Genomic DNA, 25,876 nt, shown 5'->3' with positions numbered 1-25,876 from the left:
CAGCCAATAAGAGGAGGAATTCTTTGTTCCATGTAGCCCCTATGCTTTGTCCCGCTCTACATTTACAGATGTTATGGACAAAACGTTATTCCCATAAGACAAAATTATTGTTATATAGGGCTTAATTTAAAATGAAAGAAATCTATTTCAAATATCCGAAGAGAGAAGGGAATGTATTGGTTTGCCTGATTGGGAAATCCAGGCCTTCTGATGTCTTCACTTGTGGCTGTTTCTAGACCTAAAATTGTACAATCCATATATTCTTGCTCTCTCCAAATTCAGCTCTGCCTTCCTTTGTATTGGTTTCATTCTCTGATGAGAAGTTCCCTCAGCTATAAAATATCAATTTCCCCCCACTATTTCCAGGAAAATGCCCATGATTGACATGTATCTGTCCACCTTCTGCCACATGATCAAGCCTCCATCAGTTACTATGGACAGAGAAGATACAATACATTGGTGGTCACACCTGGCTATGTGCCTGAATTTAAAGTCAAGAAGTAAAATCCTTCCCATCTAACATACAATGTAAGGGTGAAGAGTATTGTCCTAAGAAAAAAGAGGATTTCTGTCAGCAAAAGTAGTGTTCCATGGAAAGACATTGCACATCTCTTTGTGGACCATGACTATGCTGGCTGCTGTGTCCCCAAAATAGACAGAGCCTGATCTGATGCATTGGGTATGCTCCACCAATCTTTGCTGAATGGACAAATAGAATTCAGAGATTATGCATATATGCTAACTGCTCAAGGAAGAAGCCCATTTGAAGATGAGCTCTTCAGGCTGCCACGAGTTCAGTTGTATACTCTGATTTTCATGACTTTGGATTTTCCTAGTGGGAAAAATAATCTTTTCTCTTATAGGGACCTGGCTTTCCAACCTCATTACCAGAAGGGAACTCTTAACAACTTTCATGCCTCTCCAACTTAAAAACTAACAACAGAAAAGTCTTAGAAGCTTCAACATGGTATACTCATTTTTTCTCTGTATTATTCTCAAAACATTTATAGGATGTCTATCATGTAGTAGACACAGTGCTAGGTTTTATCTGGGACAGAGGCATGGAAGGCCACAATTTGTTTAAGAAACTCAAGCCTAGTAAAGACATGAATAAATGACTATTAGTTTATTTACTTTGATTTTTCTTCAAGACAGGGTCTCTCTATATAGCTCTGGCTATCCTGGAAGAACTGACTATGTAGACCAGTCTGGCCTTGAACTCATAGTTCAATAAATTATTTTAAAGCAAAACAGATTACAGGCCAGGCTGTGGTGGCACACACCTTTAATTCCAGCACTCGGGAGGCAGAGGCAGGTGGATCTTTGTGAATTCTAGGAGAGCCTGGTCTACAGGGCAAGGAGTACAGGCTCCAAAGCTACACAGGGACACCCTGGCTCAAAAAACCAAAACCCAAACCAAACGAACAAAAAACAGATTACAGGCTTTGGTATATGATCTGAGTTTGAAATATGCCTTTGTCACTTAATTACCAATAAAACATTGGGAGAGTTAGCAACTTCAAGCTTTAATTTTTCATTAGCAGTAAACTTAGTCATAATGAGATCACTAACTTCATAGAGGTTTTATGTGGATTACATTACAGTTGAACCTCATGTAGCTAGAGCCTGGTGTAAAGAGTCTGTTCGAGGCTGTGAAGGGTAAGAGAAAAAAGCAATGAATCCAGCTTGTAGATGTCACAGATTTGATAGAAGGCATGAGATTTGCACTTCTTCTTAAAAATCATGGGGAGAGTCCAGGTGGAGACGAGTGGAGGGGAGGAGGAGGAGCCTTTCTGCCAGAAGGAGCAGTTTACTCAAAGCTTTGAAAGCCAGAGACAAGCTGGGAGGTTTAGAGAACAGTAAATACATCCAGCTGCCTGGTGTGCTGGTGGGACAGTGGTAGGAGCAGAAAGGTGTGAAATGACAACATTCATGGGAAGATGGAAGATTCTGGAACTTTGTCCATTGAGGAAAAAAGGGCACCTAGAGATCTAGCCAATAGCCATCCATCATTGGCCTCCCAGGTAAGTGTCAGAATAGCCATGTTTCTCCTGTGCACACTAAGATGGTCTTTTTAAATGGATGGAGGCCCATTTGTAGTTCTTCCAAATACTCCCAGTAATATGATTCAGAGTTTGGTTTGAACGGGGCAGGTTGTGAGCTAGAGATTTAATACAGTATCTGTAGAGCATGTTGATCTCTCTGTGGTGATGCGCAGTTGCTCCTTCTCAGTGACTGCAGGATCTAGGGACATGCTGTTTCTATTCAGAGGTACCAGACTGCTGGAGTGCTGGGCAGAATGCAGATGGGTGGCAGGGAAGGACTTGCGTCTTAAGTAATCCTCCACCTCAGTGTCACAGCTAGGGTATCCTGTCACAGTCAGCAGACAGACATCCCCATTTGACAGTAGGAAATATCAGGTGCTCAGGCCTATGGGACTCCTTTCACTAGGTACCCTCCAGCCCCACTCCCAATTCCCATCTTCACACCCCACTGCCTGATGCTCTCCTGCCCATTTCAGTCATATGCTGAGCCTCTCTCTCCTCAAATGGAAGGCCAGGACTCTGGAACCTTACTTCCTGTGTTGATGTTGAACCTTTCTCTTTAACCCATTTTATGTCCCACTTCCCAACCTGGTGCAGATTGCTAGCCACCACAGAGGGAAAGAAGTCTCGAATTTCAAATTCCCAGTGTGCTGCTTAGTGATGCTACAGGTTCCTCAGGAATACACCCATGAAAACAACGTGTGCACTGTCTCCTGACAGGGTAGGGCTGGGCTAGATTTTCTGCACTCTGCTTGGTTCTTCCTTCCCTTGGAATCACTGCCTCTTTTCTACCTGGCATACAGAGAGGCAGGTCCCCAGTTCCATGAGCATATTAGTTATTACTATTATTAATATTAAATATTATTCACACAGAGCTGAGCGTGGGGAAAATGCCTATAAATCTCAGCACAAAGGAGACTGAGGCAGGAGGGTTGCCACAAGTTACTGGCCAGTGAATGCTGTATGACAGTACCCTGTCTCAAAAAAAAAAAAAATAGTTCTTTAATTCCCAGTCCCTTCTAAATGTTATGCCCTACTTCACCATGAGTGTCCCCCCCCACCTCATTTTGTCCCTAAGGATTCTGGGAATGTTTCTGTGGTAGTTTGAATGTAATTGGCCTCCATAAGCTCACAGGGAGGGGCATTGTTCGGAGGTGTGGCCTTGTTGGAGGAAGCGTGTCACTGTGGGATTATCTTTTAGGTCTCCTATGCTTAAGCTACACCTAGTGTCTCAGACCATTTCCTGCTGCCTGCAGGCCAAGATGCAGGACTCTGAGCTCCTTCTCCAGCACCATGTCTGCCTGCATGCCACCATGTCATACCACAATGATAATGGACTAAACCTCTGAAAATATAAGCTACCCCCAATTAAATGTTTTTTCTATTATAAGAATTGTCATGGTCAGGTTGTCTCTTCACAGCAATAGAAACCCTAGCCAAGACAAATCCACTGTAAGATTCTCTCTCCTCACACATTTGAGTTAGGATGAAAATAATTGCTGTAACAAAGAGGTTCTGAGAAACTTCTCTTCATAGTGGGCAGCAGTCAATGATAAAATGAAGAATTGGTCAAAATACTGAAAATAAGAGCCACAGTGGTTAGCTTTAACTAGACATCTTTTCCTCCCTGCCAAGGTTTAGGGAACACTATATAAGAGACGGCAGAAAGAATGTAAGAGCCAGAGGATGGAAATGAGTGCTGCAAAACACTGTCCTCTGGATGCGACATGACTCTCACACTCATAAACTCATGGCACCTGCGATTACCTATAAAAAATCAAGGCAGTCAAAACCCATCATAGACAGGGAGGCTAGTGTGTAGATGGTTCCACACCCGTGAACTTGTGAGCAGCACCAACTGGGTTATTTAAAAAATAATAATAAAAAGACGTGGAATTGGGAGGGGAACATGATAGAGAGATACAGGGAGAGTTCAGGGAGGGAAATGAAGTGGATATGATCATATTTCTTTGTATATGCATATGAACTTCTCCAGAGTGGAGAAAAACATTTTAAGATTTATTCTTTTAAAGGAGCTCAGAGATTTCAGAGACTGCGCACTATAGAAAGGTCATTTTTCATTCATAGCCAATGTGGGGGGTTCTTAAGAAATTGGGAGTAGATAAGGGGAGAGGGAGAGACGGACTCCTGTTCCGGTCAATGATTACAGGTGGCAGGCTGTGACATCTTCATCTGAAGCAAGAAGAGCAGAGCAGGAGGGGTTTGAGGTGGGACACTGTGAAGCAAGTGTCACCCCCACTCTGGTGATTTGAATGAAAATGGCTGGTATAGACTCATACGTTTAAATACTTGGTCCCCAGTGGATAGCTGTGTGGAAAAGATTAGGTGTCACCTTGCTGGAGGAAGTATGTCACTGGTAGCAGGTTTTAAGGTTTCAAAAGACTCACACAATTTTGAATTAGCTCTGACTTCATCTAATTTGGATCAAGAGGTAAGCTCCCAGCTGTTCCCACTGTCATAACTTTCCTTTGCCATCGTGGACTCCAACCCTCTGCAACCCTAAGCCCAATTAAACATATTCTTTTACAAGTTGCCTTGGTCATGGTATCTTATCACAGCAATAAAAAGAAACCAATACGCCCACTCATATGATTTTACTTACTGTAGGAAATACCACACTGCTGGGGAAGATGGAGCAGGTACCTGTGGGCTTGATGAGCATTTAATTAGGCCACCACAATACGGATGTGAAGGTCACAGCCAAGACACGTTGAGTGAGAATCCAGCTATCATCGTGCATGGTGGCAAATCAGGGAGGCAGCAGCAGCAGAACTTGACATCTCTGTTACATTCATGGAAAATCATGGAAGGCAAGGTGAGGATGGCCAAAAGTAATCTCACCTCCAGAGAGGCTGCTTGAGGGAACCTCACAAGTTGGCACATAAAACAGGCCTGAGGGTTGAGAGGCCAACCAGGAAATGCCACATGCTTAGGGTCCTGGGTAGATATAGCAATCAAAAAGACCAGCTGGTGGGATGAGCTTGAGAATACATAAGGGAACTTCTTGGTGAGCTCATCCTTGCAGACACCACATCTTTGAGGAAGTTGACAGACACGTGGGAGGCAAAGTCTGTGAATAAGGCACAAAAAAATTCCTCTAAGATGGAAGGGAAGTGCCATAAGGTTGGTTAGAGATATTGCTAGAGTTTGAAAAGGAGTGGGGGAAGGGAGGAAGGCACAGTTGGAGAAGACTCTGAGCAGGTGGCTGGAGGAGCAGGAAGGACCACTGAGTGGTCCTGAGGTTGAGTTGAGCACATCACAGTCCCATAGGGTACTGGAACAGTACACTCTAAAGTTCAAACAACAGAACAAGCCACAGAAATTCCTGTCTTATAGTCACCACGGCTGGGAAATTCAAGGCCAGAATGCCAGTGTTTGTGAGTTCTGGGTTGTAGAGCTCAGCTGTCTGGCCTCCTCCTCTAAGGACACAAATCCCATTCCTAAGGGCTCCACCCTCAGGTCCTAATACTTCACACTGGCCTCAACTCCAGATAAGATCATAGTTTCCCCATTTGGATGGAAGGGGGCAACAAGTACGGAAGTTGGAAGATACAGTTCGAGTAGAGGCCCCAGTGCCTTAGGTCAGGGTGCTGGTGGGGGTGGAGGGCAAACCAGGAGACCTTTGAGCACAATCAACATCTCACTTAACCCCCAACACTGAAACAGAAGCCTGTGATCTCGAATATGGGTCACAGCCAGTCTGCATGTGACAGATAGAGAGCCAGGTACCTTGGACTGAAAAAGTTGGCAAACTGGGTGATGATTGGTACATTCTGTTGCCTGTCAGCTATGGCCCACTATTTAAAAGTTGAAGGAAAACCCTATTAAGGCTATTTGAAAACTGACATGTTGCCTGGAGAAATAACCATTTCCCCAAGGTGAGAGGTTGGGTTCAATACACATTCTTAAATTTTATTTTTTTCATTTATTTCCATACAAGTTTATGTTCCCTCTTCCCCTCCCCTGAGTCCCCCTTGTTCCCTTGTTCTGTAGACACTTCCACATTGATGTGTTTTATACACACACACACACACACACACACACACACACACACACAAACACTTTTATGCTTTATACGTTTTTAAAGGCTTAAAGTATGAAGAAAACTACATTTAAAACTGAAAATAGCTAATTGTGAACAATAGCAAACATCACCACAAGGCTCAGCTCATGAAGACCTGAGTTCCTCTGGGACTGTTTACTGACTTCAGGAAACTTGAGCCCGGGAAATTTTTAGCTCAGGTGGGAAATGCCTGACAGGGGAGCCAAGAAAGTCCATTTCCTTGGGAAAATAGAAGGATGGATTCTACTTTAAAGGTTAAATTTCAATATGGGAGCTATAATAGGACTGTCAAATAATTATTATTGTTATTTTTACAAATCTATTTCATTTTAAAACAAGTTGGGAAATTTCTGACTTAGTTGAAATGAGACCTCAATTCTCCCAGGCCTGATCTGCCACCTGAGGCAGGACCGCCCGCTGAAGAAGTGCTGCGCTGAGTCATTAAAATGGCAGCTCCCACTGAGAGAAATAAAGCAGCCAGATTCTCACTGCAAAGCTGCCGAACAGTAGGGGGAGGGAGGGAGGAGGGAAGCTAATTTCTGCAGGCAGCTCCGATTGCTTCTTTTCCCAGGCACTCTTAGTCAATATTTATCTAGCTATTCGCAGGATGATAACTAATCATTTGTCTCTCTGCTTTCCGCTATCTTTCTCTGCCTCTTTGTGGTGCACTGAACTTGTGCGACGGAACAAGGCTGTAACTTCTTCATCCTCCATAGACGATGTGTCTGAAGTGTCTTCAAATGGTGAAGCCCAGGCAACTGGTTGCAGGCAATGAGACTGAGGTTCCCCAGTTTCTGGGTGTGAAGCATTAGAGTTACGATTTATTAAGTACGATGGACTTTTCTAGGGTTTTTGTTGTCGTCGTTTTTTACAGGATCATTTAGAGAGGAGCTGTATAGTGCCATTTGGAGAGGCTTTTCATTGTGTCATTTGGAGGGGTTTTCCCTGTTGGGGGGGGGTGTTAGGATAGGCACATATGTGAGCATGGGTGTGCTCACAGAGTGGAGAGGGGGATGTCAGGTCCCCTGCTCCATCTTGCTCTGCCTTAGCCCTTTGAGACAGATCTCTTGCAGAACCCAAAGCTAGGCTGGCAGCCAGCAAGCCCCAGTGATCTTCTGTCTGCCCTGCATCACTGGGTTACAGGTGTGAATGCATCCATGCTGGCTTTTTACATGGAGGCTGGGAATTTGAATTCAAGTCCCCATGCTTGTGAGTAAGTGCTCTGACCCACTGAGCCATCTCCCCAAGACTCCTGAGGGAGATTTCCTGTGTGGTTTGGAAAGGAGCTGGCCAAGCGGGTCCCAATTTACTACCTCCTTTGTCTCAGGATAGTAAAATAGAAGAAACCATGACTGCTGCTTTGAAGTGCAGCGGGATGCACAGATGAAGCCATCTTTCTTATGGTTCTAGCAGCAATCAGTCTTTGTTGGTTTGGTCTACAATGTCTCTTTTTAATCATTTTTAGTTAGCAGACAAAATAATGGGTTTCATTATGATATTTTCTTTTGTTTGTTTGTTTGTTTTTGTTTTTTGAGACAGGGTTTCTCTGTGTAACAGCCCTGGCTGTCCTGAAACTAGCTCTGTAGTTTGAGTTGAGGTTGGCCTGAAACTCAGAGATCTGCCTGCTTCTGCCTCCTGAGTGCTGGGAGATATATTCACACAGATGTATCAGTTTATCTTGTTCTGGAATCCCCCATCCTTCTTATCCTCTGTTATCTCTGTTCCCATGACTGTGTGTGTAGACAGATTTTGTGTCTGAGGGAAGACATGAAGATGTCATCTTTAGCACTCTAGTGTAGAAGATCTCAACTTGAACTTGTTATTATTTAGGAGTTGTGGGAGGCTTGGCTGACTTCTACCTTACCCTACTGACAGAGTGCCTAATCCAGATTCACACATCGCAGAACAACAGGGTAAGAGGTCACATTTCCTGGGAAACACTGATTTGGGTGGAAATGGGCTTGGAAACTCCTCAAGTAATGAAGAGAAGGGCTGGAGAGATGGCTTGGTGGTTGAGGGCACTGGATGCTCTCCCAGAGGGCCCAGGATCTATTCCCTGCTAGCAACCATCTATAATTCTTTTTCCAGGAAATCCAACTCCCTCTTATGGTTTCTGTGTGCACTACACACACACACACACACACACACACAGAGAGAGAGAGAGAGAGAGAGAGAGAGAGAGAGAGAGAGAGAAACAGAGAGAGAGAGCAGATTTACATGTAGGCAAAACAACTATACACATTAAATTTTAAGTGAGAAATAAAGAGGTCTGGGCTGGGTGGAAGTGAAGGGGAAGTAGAAGTGGGTTCCAGTGGGAACCCAGAAGCAGTTCCAGTGGGTTCCAGAGGAGCTCTGGGCTGGGGTGGCTCTTCTAAGATTTCCACTCATTAGAGTGCTTGACTCTCACAACAGCTAGTGACTGGATAAGGGCTGTTCCCAGAGACAGGTGACTGGGGACAGCCATTCTCTTCAGCTCAAGATATTTCTGCAGACAGAGAGCAGACAGCACTCACCCCAGCTTGGGAGGGGAGAAGCCCCTCAGTTGTGAAGGGGAGCCAGGAGACACCCAGACCAGAAGACATGTTATACCCTGACCAGGGTGCAGTTTATGCATACATCATTTACAGCTGAAGCCTCTCTTGGATGCTGAAATATGAATTCCCATATTATTTGTTTCTGAATCTATCATTTGCATGCCATGCCACATCTATTGTCTGGTCTCATAAATCATAACAGAAGCTAGACAGGAAGGACCATGATCTAATTCAACACCCCCTCCCACCCTCACCCCCACCCCCCAAAAAAGAAGAGATGTCAACATCACAATGATAGGAATAGTCCATTCAAAGTTTTGTCATCAGTGACACAGCCAGTAAGGATCCAGGCTTTTTGATGTCCAGTGCTCCAGTTTATCCCCTTATTCATGTCAACTGTCTCCATTTCTCCCTGAATGACTCTAAAAACATGAGGGAAGGTAGATTCTCTTCATAAGAAATGAATGGACAAAGGTTACTCAGCTAGTTAGCAGCAAGACTTGAACATAGGTCTTTTGAGGAACAGGGCTGTCGCTCAGCCAACTTCAGCACACCCCATTTCAGGTCAGCTCAGCCATGCCTGCCTTAGTACTGGACAATGCCGGCCTCTGATAGTATGGCAATTTGGTAGACACGACATCAACTTCCAATGAGGTCATCTCACCTAACTGAAGGAGGAAACAAAAAATAACAGATTACTTAAATGATACTTGACCAATGTTCTGATCAGACTAATGGATGATCCCAGCTCAGGCTGAGGACCTCTTGCAGAAAGTGACTGTCATGGTCAGGAACATAGCAGAGGCAAACACATTCTGGTTTTCCACCACATCAGACTTCACCGAATGGCAATAAATTCGTAAAGTACAATGGTGTCACTGGCAGAAATCTGTGCAGTAGAACCCCTTTCCTTGGTAGCCCTGGTCATGGTAAATATAAATTCTTTTATTCCTATCTTAATTATCAATAGTAACTCAGATCCCACATTGCACACCACATTATAAATCTTTCTCTCTCTTTGGCTATCTATATCTATCTCTATCTATATCTATTTCCATATCTCTATATGTAGGTAAGTTACAGAGTGGTTACAAAGGGGCCTGAGAGCCAGAAGCTGTGTTGACGATGCAGCATCTGTGAGAGCAAAGTCACAAACTAGACCAGAGGTCTGCTGGAAACATAGCTGTTGCCTTAGAATCAAGCTGCAGCATCAGGGTTGAACTGCAGAAGTGAGGTGCAGTGGAAGCCGGAGAGGAGAAAGACAACACCAGGTCCAGGTAAACAAAGGATGGACTGAGGGGTAGCAGCTCCAGATGAAAAAGCAGGAAAATGAATGGGCAGTAATTTTAGGAGACTGAGGCAATAGTGGGAACTGAGCCAAGCTGGGGTCCCTGGGACAGTCTGGAGTTCTCTAACTGTTGGTCCCTTGATGCACATTCCCGTGGTCAGATGACAAGTTAGTAGGGCCATTGCCATGACTATATTCGGAGTCCTTCCTGCACCTTCTTATCAGTCGGGTATGTCTGTAAGTTTCTATGCCTGGCTTTGCTGATAAGATTTTAATACACCTATGTGTGGCCAAAGCCCAAATTTACTCTGATAAATTTATACGGTGGCACCAGTTCTACTTAGGAAAGAGTTATCCAACGTTACCTGTGTCTTAGTGGTTCCAGACAGATGATGTTGTTCACATGTCCAATCAGGTTCAGTCATCTCCATCTTCAAAATAAAACCGAAAGCTATTTGTTATAAATAATGTCTCTCGGGACAAGGCATGAAAGGTTCAGGCATTATGCTGGCCTGCCCCTGTTACCTGGTGGAACAGGCGGCACCCTGGTCAGCCCAGGGTTCCATGGGAACTAAGTCTGCATGCAGGTGCAGAGGGCCCCTTTAAAAGACAGATCCCTGCCCACTTATGCTCTCTCTACATTTCTCTCTCTACATTTCTCTCTCTTCCTCTCTCTACACTTCTCTCTATATACTGCCTACTCTTCTCTTCTCTATCTGCTTCTGCTTCTCTTCTCTCTTTCTGTATGGTGACCGGCCATGGCGGTCAGCCATTTACCCTGTTTCTCTTCTCTCTTAGTCTCCATACTCTGCCAGGCCTATAATAAACTGCTTAATATGTCTAATATGTCTCTTAATCTTATGTCTCATCTGCCTCTTTTTCTTTATATCTAATGTGAACAAAAGAATAACAGGGCACACTCAAAAGAACCACACTTGGGCATAAGATGGAATAACCTAGGGCAGGGCATAGTCTTATCTCAGCAGTGACTCTAAAGACTTTCTCATTTGAATGACAGGCAGTACCAAACTGCCTGTTCTTCCTGCACAACAGCAGCTGGTCTTCCAAGGCCCCTACATTAGCCACTGGCTCCATCATCTATCTACTTAATGCCTAGACCTTGGCAACTATAAAAAGGGACTCCAGCAAGACTTACCTATCCCTCATCTGTAATATGCTCTCAAGGGTTCACTAAATGCTCTCAAATCTAAGTATTTATGTGTCAGGACTTCTTAACCCGGTGAGTCAAGGCCTCTTATGTAGTCGGCCTCAAGTCTTGCCTAACTCTTTACTTTGTATCCATACCACCCTTAAAAACAGCAAATGGGCCTGGAGCTATCTCTGTTAAAAGTCCTTCTGGGACTTCCCATGGCTTTCTCTTGATACAAAGTTCTTGACAACCCTGGCTTCTATTATTTCTCTTTTTAAGTGGTACCTTTAATTGAGTCCCCCTTTAACCTTGGAAACTTCTACTCTTTTCCTTAAAAATTCAGTTTAACTCCATTGTTTCCAGAGAACCTTGCTGATATCTCCTTCTGATAGCAATGACCCCAGGGCACCCTCTGTTTAACCCAAATGACCCCTAACCGTGTTTCTCTACTCACAGGTGTAATTGTGGCTTTCCCTCTGAGCTGTGTACTCTTAGAGAAACAGTGACTCACTCCATTTCTATTCCAGGCACCTGGTGCAACAAAGCTGGGTGACTAGAGAACAGAAGCAATTTGGGACCAGGGCTGGGGCTCATTTGGTGGAATGCTTGTCTAGCACACACAAAGCCCTGTATTCCATCCCCAGAACTGCATTCACATAAACATAAACTGGGCATGATGGCACGTACCTAGAATTTCAGCACTAAAGAGGACCAAAAATTCAAGATCATCTTTGGCTACACAGGGAGTTCAACACCAGCCTAGGATACATGAGACACCATGGGGAGCATAAAACAGTTTTAAGGAGCAGGGACAGTTTGCAAAGTCACTATGGGTGAAAAAATTAGGAACAAAAACTAAACATCAAAGGGTGACATGGTACCGTAAAGGGGACAGGAAACTTTCTCTGCAAAGGACCAGACAGAAAATATTTTAGGCTTTCAAATCAAGAAGTGAAATCAGAAACAGCCATGTTGGTACCTTGTTTAATCATTCAGCATGTAACTACCTTCAGGACATCAAAGTCATTCATTCTTAGCTGTGGCTTTTGGAGGGCCAAATTTGGGTAGTAGCCTGTAGTTTGTCGACCTTCGCCACAAAAGGTGACCAGTCATGGCCCACTGGGAAGGAAGAAGCAGTGACCTGGTCATGAACAGCAAAGTTCATGAGCAGAAGCTCCAAATCTGATTCTTTAATTGCTGGTGAGCCACCAAAGGGTGAAGCAGAAGCAACATTCATGTCTTATAAAGGCACAGTTAGCTGTCACACAGAATGGACAGTTGATTCATCTAAGCCAGAAAAACAACATCCAGGTAGTTACCAGCTTCCACCCCCAACATGTGGCATCTCAAATCCATTCCAAACCTATCTCTTCCCCAATCGCACAATCAGGGCCATTGGAATTAGCAGGAAACTCCTAGCAGACAACTTTCCTTATCACCTCCAGGGACAATAGACGGTTCTGTGGAAGCAGTGGAGCAGAGGCCATGAAGAATGTTTGCTGTAGATCTGCAGATCCTCTCTCTTCTACCTGGGTCTCCCAGCGGGACGGTTATTTATCTGAGCTTTCTGCATCAGCCCACCTCCCACACTTACTTCCAGAACAGATATCAAGTCACCCCAGAGCTAATCCAAACCTGGCTGAAAGAGGAAGTGAGTTTGCCAAGCTCAGAGTTCCAGTATCAAAATAAAGAGGGCAAAGGCTGATGAACGCACCCCAACCATGAAAGCAGGCAGGATATCTCCTTCTTGAGAGACTGGCCCAGACTAAGATGGTAATGTCTGAGAATAAAATAGGCAACTGAGTCAGAAGGCTTTCTGGAATGAATGGAAGAGTAGTAGTAGCTAAATCATAAAAACAATGAAAGGATTTTCCAAATGTCTGAATGACTTAAATGGGGATCTGCTTTGAAGGCTTGTTTTGTCTCGGTGGGGACCTCTCAAGAATGGCTTGCTCAACTCTAACCTCTCCCGGGCCACACCCACCTTCTGTCCACTGAACTTTCCTCTGACTGATGGCTCAGATAGTGGCAGTCACAATTCACCACTGTCATGCTGACTCTACATTCTCAAACAATTTCCTAAAGGAGGAAATGGTTTCTAGAGCTGCAGGAAGATCCAGTCTGTTTCCACTTCACTACAAGGAGACCAAATTAGTAACTTAAATGTCCAGTGCTCATTGTGATAGCTCTGTCTCACTCAAAAGCTCAGCATGTAGCCATAGTCCTAAACTTTGAGCCAATCACCTTGGATTCCAGTAATAGGAAGACTGATTATATGACTGCTCAAGCCATCTAGGAGCCACAGTGACCCCCCCCCCAACAAGTAAATGAGGAAAATTATCTATGATGCTAAAGTTGAACCCTGGAGTCCAGATAATTTGATGGGAACTGTATTGTCCCCTCTAGCACTTAAGACCTCTTTGAGCCACCTTGCAGAACCAGAACTGAGATAATGATGAATCCGGCCACAACTTGATAAGATTGTTTAATTATACATGCCTCTTGTCCCCAGCCCAATTCTTCTAGCAAAGTCTTTAAGTTCAGGTCAGTACTAAGGAGATGGACTTAGAGTCACTGAATCCCCTCTTAAGGTGGTGATGCCACGTAAATCTTCCTTCACCCATAATAATCTTTGTTTTCTTTGGTTTGTGGTACTAGATATTGAACCTGTGACCTCATGCATGTCACCCAAATGCTCTATTATTGAGCTGCAGCTTGTAGCCCTTGATCACTTCTTTAATTGCTGCACTGAGACTCTACTTGTGACCCAAGCCAAGTGTGGTGGAACTCTCAAAACAAGGGCTTTTGTTGTTCTTTTGCTTCTAATGGTAAGATAAAGCTGGAAGGGGGTCCTGCATGGGGGACCATGGCAGATTCCATAGCCGGTGAGAGTGACCAAGGTGGGGGACAAACATGCCAGGCAGACAGAGCTTGAGTGAGAAGTTTTATTAGAAAGGGGAGGGAGAGGGAAGGAAAAAGAAAAGAGGTAAAGAAACATGGAGACACACAGAGAGGACAGAAGAGAAGAGGGAGACAGGAACAGAAAGAGAGGAGAGAGAGAAGAGCTGTAAAGAGAGTGGAAAGAACAGAAAGAGATGAGAGTCAGAAAGAGCAGAAAGAGGGTAAGAGAGCGTAAATGGGGGCGGGGGTCTGTCTTTTAAAGAGGTCCTTTACACCTGCCTGAAGACTAGTACTCATGGAACCCTGGGCTGACCAGAGCACTGCCTGAGTGCATTTTGCCAGGTGACAGGGGCAGGCCAGCATAATGCCTGAATCCTTACAGCTTTGACTCCTGTACTCCCATAACAGAACTATCTACAGTTGTCCAAGAATAATCTGGCTCATTCCTGTCAACGGCCAACTGTGTCAGATGAAATATTTTAACAGGTAGCCAGGGTTGTAAGGGTCCTCTAGACCAGGTCTTCACATTCTAATCTTTAACGTCAAATTTGTGATGGGTGTCCTTACTGGGGAATTGTGGTTGAGAATATGAATAGAGTGGATTGCATATAATGCTGTAAATACAGCAAATTGTCCTCCACCCCTGCTAGTCTGCTAATCTGCAGAGAAAGAACTTGTTATTCTCTACTGTAGAGGTTCTTATGTTCTAAGAGAACATGGCTAACTGTCATGTTTAGTGTTCAGAAATAAAGGGTTCTGGGGTATCCAGATGTGTTATATGACATCTGTAAAGTGTTTACTGGGTAAGCACTTAGTGATCAGTTTTGAGGTCCTCTGATTAAGACCAGGTACAGTTTAAGAGGTGGCTCCAAGGACTGACAGTCACCCTAGTCTCTCCATCATTGCTGCCTACACTTTGGAGATCTTGTAAAGCAGGACTGTGACCCAGTAGAGTTATGCCTTGCCAAGATCACACTAAGTCCCTACCTCCTATGTATTATACCCTTTCCTTCATTTATAATTTTGCAATTAAAAACAAAAACATTTATTTAATTTTAGTCTATGTGTATGGGTGTTGGCCTGCCTACATGTATGTACACCACATGAGTGCCTAGTGCTTGAGGAAGTCAGAAGAGGGCATCAGATCCCTTGGAACTCGAGTTACAGATGGTTATGAATCACCATATAGGTGCTGGGAACAGGTCCTCTGGAAGAGCAGCATATATTCTTAATCACTGACCCATTTCTCCAGGCCAAATCTTACAATTTTGCAGTGCTGAAAAAAAGATATAGTCGGAAGAAGCCACACTTTGCATTTTGATTGTTTCCTGCACTAAGGTTATATGACACAATCCTCTATGGCAGGCTGAGACAGTTGAGCATCAGTTCCATCAGACATGTGACTAGGCAGTGAACCCAAACAAGCCTTCTCTGCATGTTCTATATTGTTAAGCTGTGATGTTGTTTGGGATATGGATGGATTCAATGCATTTTCAACCAAGAACCTTGTACTTATTGTTACTTTTCAGTTTTTATCATCTCTCTCTCTCTGTCTCTCTCTCTTTCTCTCTCTTTTTCTCTCTGTCTCTCTCTCTCTTTCTCTCTCTCTCTCTCTCTCATACACACACACACACACACTTAATTTTGGTAATTTTACCCTCATTATTCTTTCTTATTACCACCCCACTCTTTCTGAACCCCTTCTTTTCCCCCACCAAGTCCCTTCCTCCTTCTATGTGTTTGTTGTTTTGAGTTTGTTAAGTTGCTTGCATGGTCACATGCTTATTTGCTGAAGCAGGACAAGTTTCTACTGACATAATCACTTTATCCAATGTGCCATCCAGTGTCACCCAGATGATAGGATAAGGATGTTTATAGCATGTCAGTTTCCCAGTGGCATCCTCCCAGTTGACAGTGAATTCTGAAAGTAGCTTACTGAGGCCATAAACCAATGGGAATGCCAAAGTTCCATAAAACACCACAAGTGAAGCCTGTCCACAGGCCCTTAGGTTCCCTAGATGAGACAGCTGACCAGTAGTTCCCCTTGCAGAACAGCTCTCGGCTTCTGCTTGGCAGACCCATCTGTGGTAGGCTGTTCTCCTAGTCAGATCTCATGATAATCAACTGTTTCATTTAACCACCATGACTTCCAGGGCCACTGGATTCCTTCATACAAGGGTCCAAGTATCTTTCCTGTTAATTGTGTTCATTGTGTGGTCCCACACTCTGCACAGCACCACTTCCGCTCAACATATCCCTTGTATCACAACCTGGGATGACAGCATGAATGAGAATCATAACTGCAAGCTCTCCTAGTCCAAGGCCCTGATAGCAGACTCACAGATGGACCAGGACAAACTGTTCTACTTTGAGAGAGGTTTTACTCAGTTTTGTGATGTTGACTTCTCCTGGGTGAGTGTCATCCACATCAACCCTGTGTTTCTAGACCTTGTGACACAGAAATCTAGCCATTACCTGGATGAACCTTCCAGCTAGCCCTCTCCCACAAACAGATCAACTCATAAAGGACATCACATGACCTAGCTGCATGGGAAAGAAACTAAATTTTTATACTGGACACATTCCCTTTACGCAGGTAGAGGGAGTAATACTCCATTAACATGAGAGGTAGAAATTCAGGAGTTCTGTTTAACATTGACAAGAATTGGTCAAGGGTCGACTCTGCACAGACAGTATCCAAGCACTGTACATGTATTAAGTCATTTAAGCTTCCCAACAGTGAGCCTAAACAACACACTGGTTTTTCTCTTAGTCTGAATCTGAGAGGAGTAAGGCATAGAGGGTTAGGGATGTGGACTCATAGGTAGAGTACTTGCCTGGAGTACATAAAGCCCCGGGAATCCCAGCACTACATAAACCAGGTATCGTGGCAAATGCCTGTATTCCCAGCACTCAGGAAGCAGAGGCAGAAACATCAGGAGCTTGACATCATCCTTGCCCACAAAGAAAATTCACATTCAGCCTGTCTCCCCCACCCACTTACTTTGTACAAAAAAGTAAGGTATGCAGGACTTTATGGTTGGTAATACATGAGAGGGTGGTTGAACCCAGGCTGCTCCTGAACCTCATATTTCTAATCTTTATGTCTTTCCCAGGACGACATTTCATCATCCATCATTCAGTCCTAATTAGTACCCTGAGATCTCAACTAGTCCCATTCTACAGAGAAGATGCCAACCATAGAGTTGGTAGTCCACAAGGACATTTCAGGTACTTCCCCCAGGGGTTCAAACTTGACCCTGGATGCTTACGAAGTAGATTCATTTCCCACAACTTTTCAAACCTATGGACATGAGAAAATCGGGAGGTGAAAGAGTGATTCCGAAGAGAGGGCAAAGTAGATATTTAGGGAACAATTAAAACAGTGAAATATTTCTTTTCCACACATTATAGATCTGAAATTACACTCTGTGCTTCTTGGTTTGCTTTGTTCATTTAACCACATGAAAACCTGGTGGACTGAAACAAACTGGGAGCCATTAACACATTAAAAATAAAACCCTTAGGGAATCTTACACAAGTGCTTAAAAAGCTGTGACACCATTTCTCCTCTTTGGTTAGAGCTGTGCAGCAGGCCCATGTATGTGCTGGCCATTTGGAAGGAAGTGTTTTGGCCCAAATCTGCAGCTTCCCTGGCCCAGCCACAAAGGGAGGCACACTCCATAGAGCTCCTGCCATCCATCAATGGGCTGCGCTTTTAGACTCTGCTTTTAGAGCCACCCCATGGGGAAGGGCAATTGTTCCTTCTAATCCCAAGGGAAGACATCAGTTTGGCTGTGACAGTCCCCTGAATCATACACATAATTGTTCAGGGGAAGTATTATAGGACCAATAAAAAGAAATCTGTGCTGTATTATTTTGCAGGTTCCAACTGGTTGAATGCAAAATAAAACAAAACAACAAAAAAGAAATTACATACTCGATGCAAAATTAGAGTATTTAACATTTCTATTTCTTGCAGACATTTTAATCTATTTCTCCATGAGGATAGCTAATGGTTGTCTAAAAGCTTTTGCCATTTTTCTACCTCATTTTAGATGCCTATTTTCTGCAGCTAGTCCCTCCCACAAAACCATGTTCATTTTGTTCTTCAGATTTATTGCCCAGGATACAGTTCTTCAAGTAATTTAGGAATTATCCAAAGAATTATTAGAGGGTTTAAGTTGTCATATAGTGGTATTAATTTACCAAGAGATCCATGAGGACTGTTTTTCCCTGAATGTCTATCTGTTGACAAGAATGTTTTTAGGAAAAATAATTGAAGCCACAATATTCAAAATAATTAACAGTAAGAAAGATGGAGAAATGTAACGTACTGTTGTGAAAAAAAAAATCCACACATAAATGCACGCTGTATATTACATTCACATAAGGCAAAGCCCAAGAAAGGGTTGTGCCATTATTTCTGCCCCCCTACACAAGTGCATTCTATTTTTCCGTCATCATGTACACATACATGATGCATAAGCTGATCTAAAGAAGGGATAACATACTCATTGATGAATGCTTTTCTAGTTACAGTTCTGTTACAAATATTAATTACACTGTCCTTTGATCTGAGGCTTAATAATAAGAACTATTTGGGTTTCAAAAGTCATATTTAATATCAGAAAACAAGTCCTTTAAGCATTTCCTTGTGTTAGCTACTGCTGAATGAGCCAGATGGTCTTAATTAAACAGCCACCCGTGACACGGAGGCGCACACAGAAGCCCAGCCAAAGACTTTGCTGACTGCCCTTCCCTCTTGTGCACATTCGCATGCTTTTGTCTACCACAGATCTTGGGCAGCATCTGTTTTGCTCATAAATCACCCCTACAATGATCAGGGAACAGGAGTTATTTACCATCGAACATTTCTGTCTTTTGTAAGGAAATGCTGTGAACGGGTCCAAAAGACATGGTCAAGTACAAAGAGCTCATGAACTTTCTAAGGTGCTGGTCCCGGCTTCTGGCTTACTAAGCTAAAGCAGGTATTCTGGAAGTAGCAGCTAGAAGAGACTGAACTGTGAGAAGGGAGAAGAGTGACCTTCCTATTGGTGCAGAGAATAGAAGAGAACACCTGGTGGTTAGGTAATAGGACAGAGGCCAATGAAGTCGGAACTTGGCATTCAAGCTGAGAATGAATGACGGGACAATCCTTTTGCTCTGTGTTTCTTATGCTGTCTTCAGTGAAGACGACATTGTTCACAAATTCTGTTGTAATCAGTTCATTCTCTGGGGCTTGGAGGTAATCAGAAAAGAGGGCAAGGAAGGACTGATATGCTGGTTAAATTCTAATGGAGCTGATCCAGCCATCACAGGGACTCCTGTCGACTGTCTACTGACTTGACATTTTTTTGTGTGGTGTAGCATTTTTAGGTGAACCCATCTAAACTGAAGCCCCATTCCTTCCTGTGTAGCTCAGAATGAAGATCTGTTATGGAGTACACGTAGAACTCACAAACAAACCAACTGTAGTAAAGCACTGGCTATTCAGTCTCCCAGTGAATGAGCTGTGTTAGCATTCAACGTTGACTGCAGACAAGTCAGTTCATCCCTTCTGCAAGTCATGCATGTTCCCAGGTTGGTGATAAAAGGCTTTATCCAGACCATCAACAAGCAATCCATGGCCAGAAAAAGGCACACATAGGATCTTCTATGTGTGGTCATTTCTGATCATTCATAGCATCTTTGACCTAATTTAAACATTAAGTTAGAACTCTACTTCTTTGCTGCAATTTCTACAGTATGCACAGAAAACAATTTTTAAATTCACACTAATATTTATTGCCACAGGCAAAACATTATTAGATTATATATTTCGCCATGGAATCCATTGGGTTGTTTTTCTTTCCATTTTCTCTGATGGAAATTTTGTATGTCATTTCTGGTCAATGGGGTCTAGTGCAAATAGAAATTTATTGTTACTGAAGATCCCATCTTTAAGTCCTTTGGAGCTTTGAGACTGTGGTCTTCAGTGGATTTTGTAGGTGGTATGAACCCACACCATCTTAATTAACTTACAGCAATTCTGTTCAGTAGCTAGAAATCAAGAACTGATGACAAAATGCCTTGGAACCATTGTTCTGACATCTTGTTAACACTCCCCTGACACTTACTGATGACTACTGAAGATACTAAAAGCAAAAGAAAGCAGCTAGCAAGAATTCCTTTTGTTTTCAACTTCATTTTTGTTGTTGTTGTTATTGAGATGGGGCCTCGAGTAGCCCAGGCTGGCCTCCATCTTGCTGTGGGGCTGAAGATGCGCACACCCCCCAGAGGCTTCTTCTGCTTCTATCTCCAAAGCATGGGGATAAGACGGGCCACCAACACACCCAACTCCAATTCCATTCCTGAGGGCTACATTTGCTTTGTGAGCTTTCTCTGTGGATTCCAAATCTTATATGAAGAGGTAAATCTCCCAAGAACAAAATGTCACACAGTGAGCTGCGACACTCACAAAGAGAGCTGCTTTTCCAGTCCCCCTGTTGCTCTCAATGCTCACAATTCATACTAAGCCCAGCCACCATCATCTTTACCCAAGGCCCAGCTCTGATGCTGTTTCTGCTTAGATACTTTTAAGGCCTGCCTGACACTTGAGTTCCCCCCCCTGTATCATATCATGTTAACTATGTTACAATCATGTCTCAAGCATATTAATATGCTAGAGTTGCCATAATAAAATGCCACTGAGGAGATGAATTACACAACAGAAATTTATTTCCTCTTGATTCTGGGCTGGAAGTCCAAGATTGCAGTCTCTGTCAGTTTGGTTGCTTCTCAGGCCTCTGTCCTTATCTTGCAGATGGCTGTCTTACTGGGTCCTGTCATAAACCTGAGGCTTTAGCATGACCCCAATGCCTCCCTGTCCTCAGAATGAATTCATTGACTCTTCTGAGCCTTGGTACACATCCCGGCTTGCATTTGATTTACTTTCTCCTTGTGCCTGAATGGCCATTTCTGCCCCCTTGTGTTCCTAGGGATTCACTGAAGAGCTCTCCTTTCCCAGAGAGCCTCTTGGAGAGTTATAATCACACATACTCTTGGGCTATTTTCTATCTCCTTGATGACATAGACTTGTTATGCCTTTTAGTTGATTTAATTGTTGGTATCTCAATACCTTTCTGAAACTCTAAGCTCCCCAAAGCATGGAACTAAGTCTCATTTGTCTACATTCAAGCCCACTGTTGCAAAGGGCGCCTTTCTATTAAAGGAACAGTTAAACCACTCCACTGTGGGATGTCCACTTGAAACTGAGACAGGTGCTGCCACTGTATCTTATTGGCATATAGGTCGCCTTTAATTCTACCTCCTGTAACTCAATATAGAATGACTGCAAGCTGCAATGGCAATATCCCTGTGTATATACAAATGAGTACACATGCATACATACATCTTCAGGAGGACACTGTTTGGTCAGAATGCCTATACCTTTCGCAAAAAAAAAAAAAAAAAAAAAAAAAAAAAAAAAAAAAAAAAAAAAAAAAAAAAACCACATCCTAGGAAGCAATGGAAGGAAGTCCCCATCCTTGTTGGCACCAATGTTAATTTCTTGGGCTAGTATAACATACTACCACAAACTAGGTGATCTGAAACAACAGAAATTTATCTACTCACATTTTAGGAGCTCAGTTAAATTGGTAATATGCTCCCTCAAAAGCAGGCAGTCCAACCTTTTGACATTATGGCATGATGCTGTCATTGTTGACTACAAGGACAAAGATTTTGGTTGAGGTACAAAACAAAATCCCATATTGTTTTAAGTGAGCTTATGATTTTGTATTGGGCTGCCCTTGTACCCATCCTTGGCTGCATGCTTTTCCTTCTTGTTGTTTCTGGTGGTTTCCTGAAACCTCTCATTTGTTGGCTTGTATATGTGATGTTTAGTTGTGGTGATACATTATTTATGATTTATTAAAGCTTAGCTGAGGATTGAGAAAGCAAAGTCAGCCTCAAGCTATGAAGATCAGACAATGGTGATCTTTACACCTTTAATCCCAAGATTCATAAAAAGTATTTAAGACAAGAACAGGGTCTCAGAGCTGGCATTAATTCTCCAGCCACATTGAGGATAGGAAGATATCAAGTCTCAGGATTCTCCAGCCACCTTGAGGCGAGCATAGCAGTCTGAGGTTTGGTGGAGCCAGGATTGCCTTTCAGTTTTAGGTAGAGTTAAGAGCCAGAGGCTGGCTGCTTTGCTTTTCTGATCTTCAGCTTGGAACTTGAACCTGAATATCCATCTCTGGGTCTTTTATTTTTTGTGCTATAGTTAGTCTTAATTGTCAAATTGACATAATCTAGAATAACCTGGGAAGAGTCTCATTGAGAGATAGTCTTAATCTAGACTATCTTGATAATCTTGATCATATTAACTGAGGTGGGAAAACCCACCCAGTATGGGTGGCAACATTCTCTAGACAGGGATCCTAAACTGTTTAATAGTAGATAAGACAAGTGAGTAGAGTTATGCCTGTATTTATTGCCCTAATAAACAAATTGCCCTTTGTTCCTAATTACTGGTGTGAAGTGATCAGCTCTCTCAAACTCTTAATGCTATGATTTCTGTGCTATGATGGTCTGTAAGCCAGAACTATGAACTGAAATAAATCCTGTCTCCCCTAAGATTGCTTTGTCCAGGTATTTTTTTTTTTCTTTTTATCACAACAACTGAAAATGAAGCTAAACATGATGTCATTTTCACCTGTCTTCTTTCTCTGCATCTCTCCTGTAAGGATACCAGTTACATTGTAAGGCTACCCTAATCTAGTATGATCTGATTTTATCTGGTTATGACTGCAAACACACTACTTTTTAAAAAAAACTCATTGCATTCAGCAGTGCTGATGCAAGGTGTTTCAGCACATCTTCCCAGCTCACAACAGCTCTGCAGCCCTCTTGTAAAGCAGATGAGTGCTTCAGCTGACACCTTGCCTCCACTCTCTAACAGAAAGACAATAGAAATCTGAGAAAGAACTGGTAGTTTTTTAAGAAAACTAACTTATTGTTAAAAAGTTATTATATGTAAATGTAATAAAATATATTTAACATAAAACTTAGCAGCTTAACCACTTCCAGGTTCAGGTTCACTATGTGTGCATTAAACACACATAGTTCCACAGCTGCCACAAACCACTTTCATTTCCCTTTTTCTTTTGCAAAACAGAAGTCAAAACATTGATTGGTCCTAGTGCCAGAGTCTCCATAATAGACTGGTGTCATAAGCTGGTCTGGTGCAATTAAGAAGACTTTTGCATTGTTTGTCCCAGAATGTGATTCAATTCCCTTATTTGACTGATGAAAGTATTGCCTAAGCAAAAGTGACTTGACTGGTGTCTCTTGGGGATGTTTGTGACAAACCCTCATGGGAAGCATTACTGGCCCCATTTGAAAGTACATTTAAATGAGTATAAAGCTACAAATACTTGTCCACAGCTCTTATCTATGGCAGCATGGCTCTGCACACTGAGATATGTCTTGGCTGGAACTCTCAAGTCTATCACAGATGTAGACATTTAATACTAGAACATCTCCAAGAGCACATCTTTTGTTGTTGTTTTAAGACTGGGCCTAATTAGCCCAAGCTGGTTTAGATTTCACTATGTAGTTGAAAACATTGAACTTATAGTCCTCTTGCCCCTGCTTCCAAGTGCTGAGATTTCAAGCATTTGCCACCATACCTAGTTTATATAGTGCTTAGGATTGGACACAAGGCATTGTATGTTCTAGACAAAGGACTCTACCTACTGAGCTACAGCTTCAGCACTTATTCCAAGTTTTATATTAAAACATAAATACTTAACCTAATCATTCATGCAATTATTTGTGTGTGTCTGCTTGTGTGCCCCTATGTATGAGTGGGCGTATGCACGGGTGTGTGTGGAGGTCAGAGGACAATTTGCAGGCATTGATTTACTCCTTCCACAAAGTGGGATCAAACTCAGGTCATTAGGTCTGACAACAAGCCTACTGAGCCAGCTCAGCAGCCCTCTTTTTCCACATTTTGGAGTCCAACACAAACTTTAACTTTCAACCTTAAGCTCACTTATTCAATTACTAATTAAACATTTTCACTGAGGTGCTGTACCAGCATAGTCTTCAAGCATGCCAAGAAGTTAGCTATCTTCCACTCCCAATCATCTCTTTATCCCATGCCCTTCCTCTTCTATGTCTTTTTTTCTTTCTCGACTCTTCCATTTTCCTCCCCCCTCCCTCTTTCTTTCTCCACTAACATCCATGCATTTTTTCCCTCTTTGTCAGTGAGACAAGGCAGAGGAGCAACACAAATCAGCTACAGGAAGGATTCTCAGTGCTTTCAGAGCTGTATCACATGACATTTTGGGCTGTATAAGAACGAACATAAAGATTTACAGCATAGTCTTTAAGGACCATGACCTTTACATTGTATGAATTCCACGGAATTCCATGGTATAGATCTCCCCAAAAAAAGATATTCATGTTAGGGAGTCTATGGTGTTAGGCAAGTGAGAGCACAGGTAGGGGAGTGGATTAGTGGGGGAAAGAAGCTGGCCCACCTTGAAAGTAAGGACCTGACCAAATAGGAAAATGGGGAAACCATAGTTGCTGCCATGGGTACCTAGAGTTTGGCTCACACACAGAGTAAAGCAGTCCTAGAGATGCAAAACCATAGAAAGCATCTTAGCAACTAGTGCTGACTACCACAGGAGTGCTGCCTATGTGTTGAGAAGTGAGTAAACTTTCCCCAAGATGTGTGTTTCTCGTCAGTGAAAACACAATTCCATGAGAATAGGGAGTGCATGTATCTCAGTGTGGGTTGCTATTGCTGTGACTAACCACCATGACCAAAAGCAACTGAAGGAAAAAGGGTTTCTTTCATTTATGCTTCCACATCACTGTTCATCACTTAGGAAAGTCAGGATAGGAACTCAAACAGAGCAGAAACATGGAGGCAGGAGCTGATGCAGAGACCGTGGAGGAGTGCTGCTTACTGGCTTGCTTCTAGGTCTTGCTCAGCCTGGTTTCTTATAGAATCTAGGACCACAGGCCCGGAATGGTCACAACTGCAATGGGCTGGACCCTCCCTCATCAATGACTAGCTAAGACACTACCCTACAAGCTTGCCTATAGCCAAATCTTATACTTTTTTTTTTTTTCCAGTTAGGGTTCCGTTCTCACAGATGATTCTAGCTTGTGTCAACTTCACATAAAATTAGCCAGTACAGTATGTATTTTGTTTCTTCCACAATTCCTACTGCCTGGCACAGGGAATCACCAAGGACTATTCTCTGCATATAAGGATGGAAAGCAGGGAAAGAAGTAATGAAGGAAGAGGGAAAAGAGGAGAAGGAGGGAAGAAAGATGTTAAATTATATTTAGCTATACTGGACAAGCCTTCTGGGAATGATTAGCAATGCCTATCACAAATGTACCCACATAGGAGTGTCATAAACAAAGCACTGCACTGTCAATGGTCTAACAACTAGTTCTCAGGATTGGTGGCAGTGGAGGGAAATGGTAATGTGATCCATGTCATTTACCAAGTTTATTAAGCACTCCCACCTGGGTTGATTTAAAATAACCAAAAAGTTTCAAACTGGCTCTCAAATTCTTGGACATTTAATAATCAGCCTTCATGATTTGACAGAAGCCAGTCCCAGCGCAGCACTGAATCTGCCGATGATGGGTACCTACCATTGCACGTGAGACTGCCTGGTGCTTTCCTTTTCCTTAGAAGTGAAGTGAAATCCACTTATATCCTCCTTATATGCTAATAACAAACATGCTATGTTCACTTCCCAGAGATGTTCATACAATAAATTTGTAGGATATGTGGGGACAGAAAGTTGTTCCTACTCATGTAATTTGAGTGAACAAATTATCATTTAACCAATCTTC

General features: G+C 42.9%; 1 pseudogene; it reads left to right on the top strand.

Annotated features, from left to right (window-relative positions):
- Nucleotides 1-1,940: 1,940 nt before the first annotated feature.
- The window catches only part of LOC113834425, a 35,369-nt pseudogene continuing 11,433 nt past the window's right edge, over nt 1,941-25,876 (top strand).

This window comes from Cricetulus griseus, chromosome 2 (genome assembly GCF_003668045.3).
Source record: "Cricetulus griseus strain 17A/GY chromosome 2, alternate assembly CriGri-PICRH-1.0, whole genome shotgun sequence".
Classification (NCBI taxonomy): Eukaryota; Metazoa; Chordata; class Mammalia; order Rodentia; family Cricetidae; genus Cricetulus; species Cricetulus griseus.
The sequence above is the reverse complement of the archived record's forward strand: the minus strand, read 5'-3'. Positions and strand labels throughout refer to the sequence as shown.